The following is a 7,939-nucleotide window of genomic DNA, read 5'->3' on the forward strand; positions in this document are numbered from 1 at the left end:
GTCACAGCTCATCACATCTGCTCAGTCTGTTCCTCATGAAGCTTTTCCTCTCCTGTTTTTTTTTTTTTTTCTCTGTCTGTCTCTCACACAAACATTACAACAGCAGCTCAGCAGCCTCAGCTTTCACAAGGAGAGGAATAATAAAGCCCAAAGCGGAGAGTTCAACTGAAACACTCCTGATAAAAACCATACTACCACGCAGCTATTTTTTAAAGTTAAATTGTGAAAGACAAGGATCACAACATGTCATTGCTGGCATTTGGAGTTATTGCTAAGCAAAGAAATGCCTCTCCTTGTGCTTAAAAGATTTAGTCCTAAGGAGTAGGAATTCCACAGAGAATATGCACAATTAATAACTAAAGCTTTTGACATTTCATCAACCTGAGGCAAGACAAACTAAGGCAGAAATAATAATTCCCTAACAAGCCCGGTGCCTGGATGCTGGCCAATTTAAATGCACCGGTTCATTACACACACTGTAAATGATGCAGATGGACAATGCATATAGAAGAATCTTAAAAGGTTGCATGATAATCAGACTTTACATCTGGAACTGAGAGAGCTACTGAGCAGAGGCTAAAGGAGGATGACGGCACAGGCTAATCACACAAGAACAGGATCCGAGGTGGGTGGACAGCTCAAGGCTACTAGACTCCATGCTCGACTGGCACAGTCCTTCGCCAGCTAGGCAGGCATTCACTGCTCGCCCACTCCTCAGCTAGACTACACCCATTCTAAACTGTCTGGGAGGAAGAAGAGGGAAGGGGTGATGAGAGGAAGGCAACCAAGAGGAATGTAAGATTTTACCACATAAGATATCTTCCCTTCCTTCACACCTCGGCACAACAGCGACCCTCAGAGTGTCAGGTTGCTCCAGTTGCATGACTGCACTCTAGTTGTATTCATCTCTGCAGACAGGTCTATGTTGCAGGAGTAATTAGTTTATGAAAAAAGTAAACGGTTTCGAATGATTCGTATTGTTTTATTTTGAAAACCAAGGCCCACACATCCATTAATAGGCATCCAGGCATTCATTTGGAGCTGGTCAAACTAGTGCCAGTGCATTTAGAAATTGATTTGACGATTTAGCGTATGCTTTCCAGCACGTCAGTAACTGGACCCTCATTGGATTTAAGTCTCACTAAATTAAATTGTAGGTTTTTTTTTTGCTTTTTCTGTTTTATATTTTGTTGAAAGAAACTACATTTATGGACCTTATTTTTCTCCGAGTGAGCAATGCCCAAGTGCATGTACTGTCATTTATGAAAAGTTAAACATTCAACATTTATTAAAGCATGAAATTATTTCCAAACGCGCTGTCTGAAACAGCCATAATGTCTGCATTAAAATACCTTCTATGGTCTGAAGCCGGCAGATCAAACAGCTGCTTATCAGGCAGTGGAGCAGAGCAGCTTAAGGCAGGCATGTTGTGACAATAGCTGTCCTTCTCAGTGAAGAACACCCAAGGTACAAGAGTGATGGCTCCTGCCTCTCCCCATAATCTCCTACATGGAGAAAACCTGTGGCTGAATTCTCATTAATTGGACGTCGGTGCCCAAAGTAACAGGTTAGAAACTCAGTGCAGATATCTCCCTGTGGCTGCTTGGCACCTTGTAATTGATGACAAATAGTACTGGCTTGAATCTGTGGGTGTAAAGAATAATGTACTGTATTATAGTTTTTGCACTTCTGGACATGACAAGGCCATTTTTCCCTAACAAAATGTTGTTTGTGATAATTGGGACTTGAGAAATACTAGAGCAAATGCAAAATCACACACTTACTCTTTTCGCTTTTTAAACCAATCAAAGCAAAGCTGGTAATGAACCCAGAGTGATCGTGTGTAATTTCACACAGTCTGCACACAGCAACAAAAAAAAGTACTGGATGCATGAAAACACATTTTGCACCAATCCATCAAGTTCAATGTCATTTCAAATGGGCTTGTTTTCAATTTTTCTAACAAATTCTGATTTTAAGGGTTTATTCGGTTCGTTCATTTGTACATTGATTCTGCTGCTGGTTGACAGCAATAACCCCACCTTATCTTATATATTTATTTATATGTCTACCAAAATGTAATATGACACATTTATGGATATGAAACATATCACGACCTTGGATTTACTACTTTAAAGCATGTGCATTTCATTATGGGGGAATCACTACTCTAGGTACTGATACTAGTAGACAGGCAGGGAAGCTAAATCTGCTAAATCTCTGTTCGCCTCACTTGGTAGGGCTGCTGACACACAAGGATGGCATCGGGTTTGTACGTTTTGGATTTTAAAGATAGCATTATGCATTTGAGTGACATGGTCAAAGAAGGAGTACAGTAGTCCCACATGGATTGTTGTCAGATAGGCTTAAAAGACACATCACAATCGTGATTAGATAGAATTAATCAGAATGACAAGAGTGGATTTTATTGTATTTTTTTTTTTTAAACAAATCTTATTTCTGCATAGTTGTGTTTGTATGTGCTCAGTTGTGGCCGTACACATTCTGATAACTGTGGGATCAAAGAAAAAGGTAAAAGGCTGGTGATCTTAGCAATTTCTCTCCAGTGTCCATGGAGACTGTGGCGATGATCAATTTGCTAGACCAGCACACATGCAGAGCAGTATGCTTTGAGTCTTGAAGTCTGTGTCAGCTTATGTGATCATAGTACCCTTCTTGGAACTCAGAAATTCCCACTTGTTTTGCCAGTTTGATGAAAGATGCAAGTCATTTTTGGAGGTTTGATTTTAAAACCAATGGATCCAATGCTGTAATTTAACATGACATTTATTAAAGCTGATGCAATACAGATATTTGACAATGGATCAAATAACATTATATAAAAAAAATATTGAACAAATAGACATTATCACCCTATAACGTATTTTTACACAGTTCCTTGGAGCATTTCTGCATCTTTAACTCAATTCATCAGATGGACAGAAACATACATACAGTATCTGCTGAATGTATAAATAAGCTATTGTTTGGTACCAAATTTATTATTGAAAGGTGATAATGCAGTATAACAATCTTGTTTCTGCTGCTTCGAATTGTGGCCAAAAAATCCTTAAATGCATTAAAGGCCAAGGTTACCTTTTACTGAATTATTTAATGGGGTTATAGTAACTTTTCAAACTGCACAATAATCCATACATTCAGGACAAATGAGACAAAAGTGTCACTAGACGCAGATTTGACTCTTTCTGTAACCTACTTTTGTGGTTTTCTACTTGCTTTTGCTCTGTCTGCTCTCAGTAATAATTTTAGTTTAAGGTCCCTACAGAAACTATTACATTTGTCATGGTCGTACAACTTTTCAGCAATTTATTATTGCTTGTGGTTTGGAGAGTTTGCTGACAATGGATCCCTTTGGAGACCTTTGGGTGATGAAAAGGCTCTTTATCTATTTATCACACACTTAGTCCTGAAGTTCTTTGCTAACAATGCCAGTTTTACTGCATAGTGACCTAGATCCTGGTGCGTTTCAGGACAACAGCACTCAGAGTCCTTGGAGTCCTCCCTAAAAACGCTCCCTTCCTGAACACCTGTGTTCCTAATCTTTTGTCCATGTTCATTGTGGCTGAAAGTGGCCAAATGAGGACAGATAAGCAACATTTAGCGTTATTTACTGCCAAGTAGATTTTTTACTGTTAAAATCATTATTACACCTTTATTGGCAAATACCTTAATGAGAAAAATCTAAATCCTTGCCTGTCATCAGGGATTTAATAGATCTGTTATACAGTAGTTGTGTATTACAGGATGCAGTCCCCATACATAGGGATTCTGAGGGGCATCTGGCAGTGTTGCCGCTTTGAGGGGATGGTCCTCCCTGACACAGATGTAACCACATTACAATTCTGTACTGTCCTTGTTGTGAAATACTTGGCACTTCTAGTTTGAGCTGATGCTCACGTAGAATAATGACCCTGGATCCGCTGAACTTTGATGAACAATGACACAACTGTAAAGACACAAGAGACCTGGAAGGAAAAGCAACATCTGGTTTTGCACATGCTTCATTGATAGGGATGTGGTCTGATTAAAAAAAAAAAAAAAGTACATTCAGTTGTTTGGAGACTTATTAATGCTAAAGAAAACCATTAGGATAATTAGGATGCAGACCTGCATGAAAGGGACTGTTTGAAATTTAAGACATTACTACAGATGCATTTAGGAGGGAAGTAAACAGATGTTTCAAATCACCCTGGGCAACCATCTTTATAAGAGCAGGAAAAATGTTCACTGCCCAAATAAATAAAAACAACTACAACCTGTTCGACATTTCCATCACAATAACATCTTAGATTAACTTGGACTGTGTGAAGAAATAAGCAGGGTAATTAGTAATCAATAACTTTGCCAGGGACCTTTTCTGTCTGTACAATATGTGTCCAAAAGAGATAAAGCTGCATAGCACTGTATATCACAAACAGATGTTTTAGGTTCAACCCCTTAATAACCCACAAATGTGAGGAGAGAGCTGAACGTGGTTTGCAGGACTGTTTTTACTTTCTGAATATGTGTAATATTAAATAAAATTATCATCAATCTTCTCTAACAAATCTCATACAGTCAACGCTGCAGTTGTTTTTTAAAATAAAGATCTGCTTATTTCCTGCATTCCTCTCTCGCTCCATCTCCGGTGAGCAAGACGGGGCCCTCGCGCAGCCTCCTTTAAATATAACTGGCACACTATCAGAGCATTCAATCAGCATGATGGATTACAAATGTTTGTTGCACAAACTTGTTTATCCAGATATTTCTTTCTTGTTATCTCAAGACATTCTCCATTAATCATTGACACCAAGGGAGACAGCTGTGGTTTCAAAGGAAGACTTTCGCTCAGTCTATTTTGAAAGAATGACGGGAGAGTTACGAGCATGAGATGCAGGGGACGTCACTTTGTTGGTGGTCTGGACAGCATTTCTATCCCGACTGTGATGGTTAAGAGTCTCACACTTAAGAGACCAATAACAAACTGTCATGATTCACTCTCTGACTTCCTGGTCTCTCTGTTTTCATCTTCACTCCCTGCTCCCCCCTTCTTTGGTTTAGTCCCCTGAAATGGACTGCTCCACCCTGATTGCTCCCTGATTGGAAACACCTATTCACCACCCTATTTAACCTGTCTGTCTTAACCTGCCAGAGCCAGTTTGTTTGTTGTGTTACCTGCAGAATCCATTGTATCATGTTTTGCCAGCTTGTGCCTTGACCCTGTTGTTGTCTTTAGACCATTTGATTCAGTCTGACTCTCGAATCTTAAAGTTTTGGCAGCGCTTTCTAGGATCAGACCACTGATGGGTTGTAGTCCTCTTATGAGACTTGTTGTTGTTGAAACAAAAATATAGTGAATGGCTATTAGTAGGCAGCCTCTTCCCTTGACTTGAAAAATGATCAATGATCATTTCAGCATTTCTGAAGGATAGCTACAGCTGCAGTACAACTAGCCTATACTCACACGACATTTTAAGTAAATTAACTTGCAAATAATCCAAATACATCGTATACTAACGTAGGATTGGCCTGAGGTGGTGCTTGCCTTAGCCATATTACTACACTAGACAGCTAACACTGCTGGCCTTGTGTTATTTTGCTGGCCTTGTGTTATTTTGCTGGCCTTGGCTATTTCGTACGTGCGGTTTCTTGTTGTCTATCTGTTCATTCTTGCTTTTATTTTTCTGCCACACTTTTTGAAGTATTTTCATTTGCAATCTATTTATTTTGGTCATTAATTTGATTCATGGTGGTGAATATTAATATTGTTTTTTTTGTTGTGTGTTTTGTGGTTTAAAGTGATTTAGCTGAACATTTTCCTCTTGGTTATGAGGCTCTTGGCTCATTTGTGTGAACGTTTTCTATTGGCTTGTTGTGGTAGAAGATAACATTGTGTAATTGTTCTAGGTATGTAAAAATTAATGAGAACTTACACTCCATCTCATGCCCTTTAACACAAAGGCTATTTGACATGACGATGATGATAAACTGAATTGAAATAGTCATTCACAGACTTTCTGGAAGCATTTCAGATGTTTTTATTTTAGTATTTCTCAGTATGTCTTCAATGTGATCTGATCTTCATCTAAGTCGAGAATATTATATTCTGGTGTTTTGGATCATTGTCCTGTAGCATTACCCAACTTCTACAGAGTTTCAGCTGTCTCACATTATCCTGAAGAGTTTTTGATACACTTGGGAATTCATCTTCACCCCTATCTCTACAAGTTGGCCAGGCCCTGATGCATCAAAGCAGGCCCAAATCATGATGTTTCCTCCACCATAATTTATAATTGGGATGATGTTTTCATGATGCATATGCAGTTTTGCTATTTTACGCCAAACTTAGTGCTGTGGGTTCTTCGTAATTGTTCAATATAGTCCACAAAACATTTTGCCAATACTGCTGTGGAGTGTCAATGTGCTCTTTGGCAAACTTGTGTGTGCAGCAATGTTCTTTTTAGTAGAAGCAGCTTTCTTCTTGGTGTTTTGCCATAGACTCCCTGCTTGTTCAATGTTTTACGTACTATGGACTCATGAACACAGATGTTAACCAGCTCCAATTGTGACTTAAAATTTTTGGATGTCTCCCTTCACTTAAATGAAGATCAGATTACATTTTATGACAAATTAACGCAGAAAAATCCAAGGTTCACATACTTTTTCTTGCCACTGTATGCTCCTGTGCTGCTCTTCAGGGATTTTTCCATTTCATAAGCTCCACCTCCACGCCAACCACCACCTGCAGGCTCTGAGTCTAAGTGAAGTGTATTATCATATAACTCCCAGGACTGCTGTGCTGAATTATGTTTATCCTTGTGGGAAGTGATTAGGTCAGAGACTAGATGCCAAAACTCAACTCTATACTACCATTATAAACCTGTTCCACATGAGCTGGTTATTCTTCTGTCCAACAGACATCTAAAAACACAGCCAGCCTGTCTTTTCCCATGACAACAAACTGAATTTTATGCATGCCAACACCAAATTGAGCAGAGGCAATGCAAGAGAAAAGTAAAACTGTGGGATCTTAAGGTATATGTGTGTCTCAGAAAGTCTCTACAGTTCTGTCAGAGGCAGTGTTTGTCCTTCCTGTCAGTCACTGTATTCTGATATAGCACAGACTAGGATGAAAGAAACCTTGATAATATTTGTGAATTCCAAGGAAATTGAAATTGGTTGGAGGCTCATACTGAAGTGGAGCCCCATCAGTCGGCCAGATGGACTGTGTGGCTCCAAACAAAATATCCTCTTGATTTCAGTGAGGACAATGTAAAAGCTGCTGACATTTTGAGCTTGCACACTGAGAGAGCTGACTGACCCTTTTGAAAAGAGAAACAAAAGCATGTGGTATATCTTCTATTAACTGAAAAAATGGGTTTCCTGTGGTGTTTAGATCAGTTTGTCTTGATGTGTAGGTTGGGTGGAAGTCATAGAGGTCACAAATCCTTTTTCCTGTACAAATGGAGGCAACTATATTTGTTTCTGAAAGCAAACCAAATTATCTGGATGCTGTTGAGACTACACAAATTGTCTCATGCTGTTCTAAGTACATGAAGTCCAGTTTATAGCTGTACATTCTTAAGTTGTGTCTGCCCTCTTGTGTAGAGAACTGGTATCTTCCAACATCAGCACATACTGTGCTAATTCAAGCTGTACATTAGTGGTTGCTTTATATCTGTTCTTTTATTATTAGCTGTATGCCTTTGCCAGATTAAATAGCCCTTAGTGCCAATCACAAACAATCTAATTGGGCATGTTACTAATCGGTAATTGTTTGGTGTTTGTGACAAACTTTCAACAGAGGGAGGAAGGAGAGGAAATCATTATGAAGGCGTGATTAACATAATTACATGGCTGCCTTTCAGCAAACGGACTCATTCAGCTTCAGTCCAAAATAATTTTATAAATAATTTAAACCTTTTAATCTCTTTTAAAC

Source organism: Anabas testudineus, chromosome 19 (genome assembly GCF_900324465.2).
Source record: "Anabas testudineus chromosome 19, fAnaTes1.2, whole genome shotgun sequence".
NCBI classification, from domain to species: domain Eukaryota; kingdom Metazoa; phylum Chordata; class Actinopteri; order Anabantiformes; family Anabantidae; genus Anabas; species Anabas testudineus.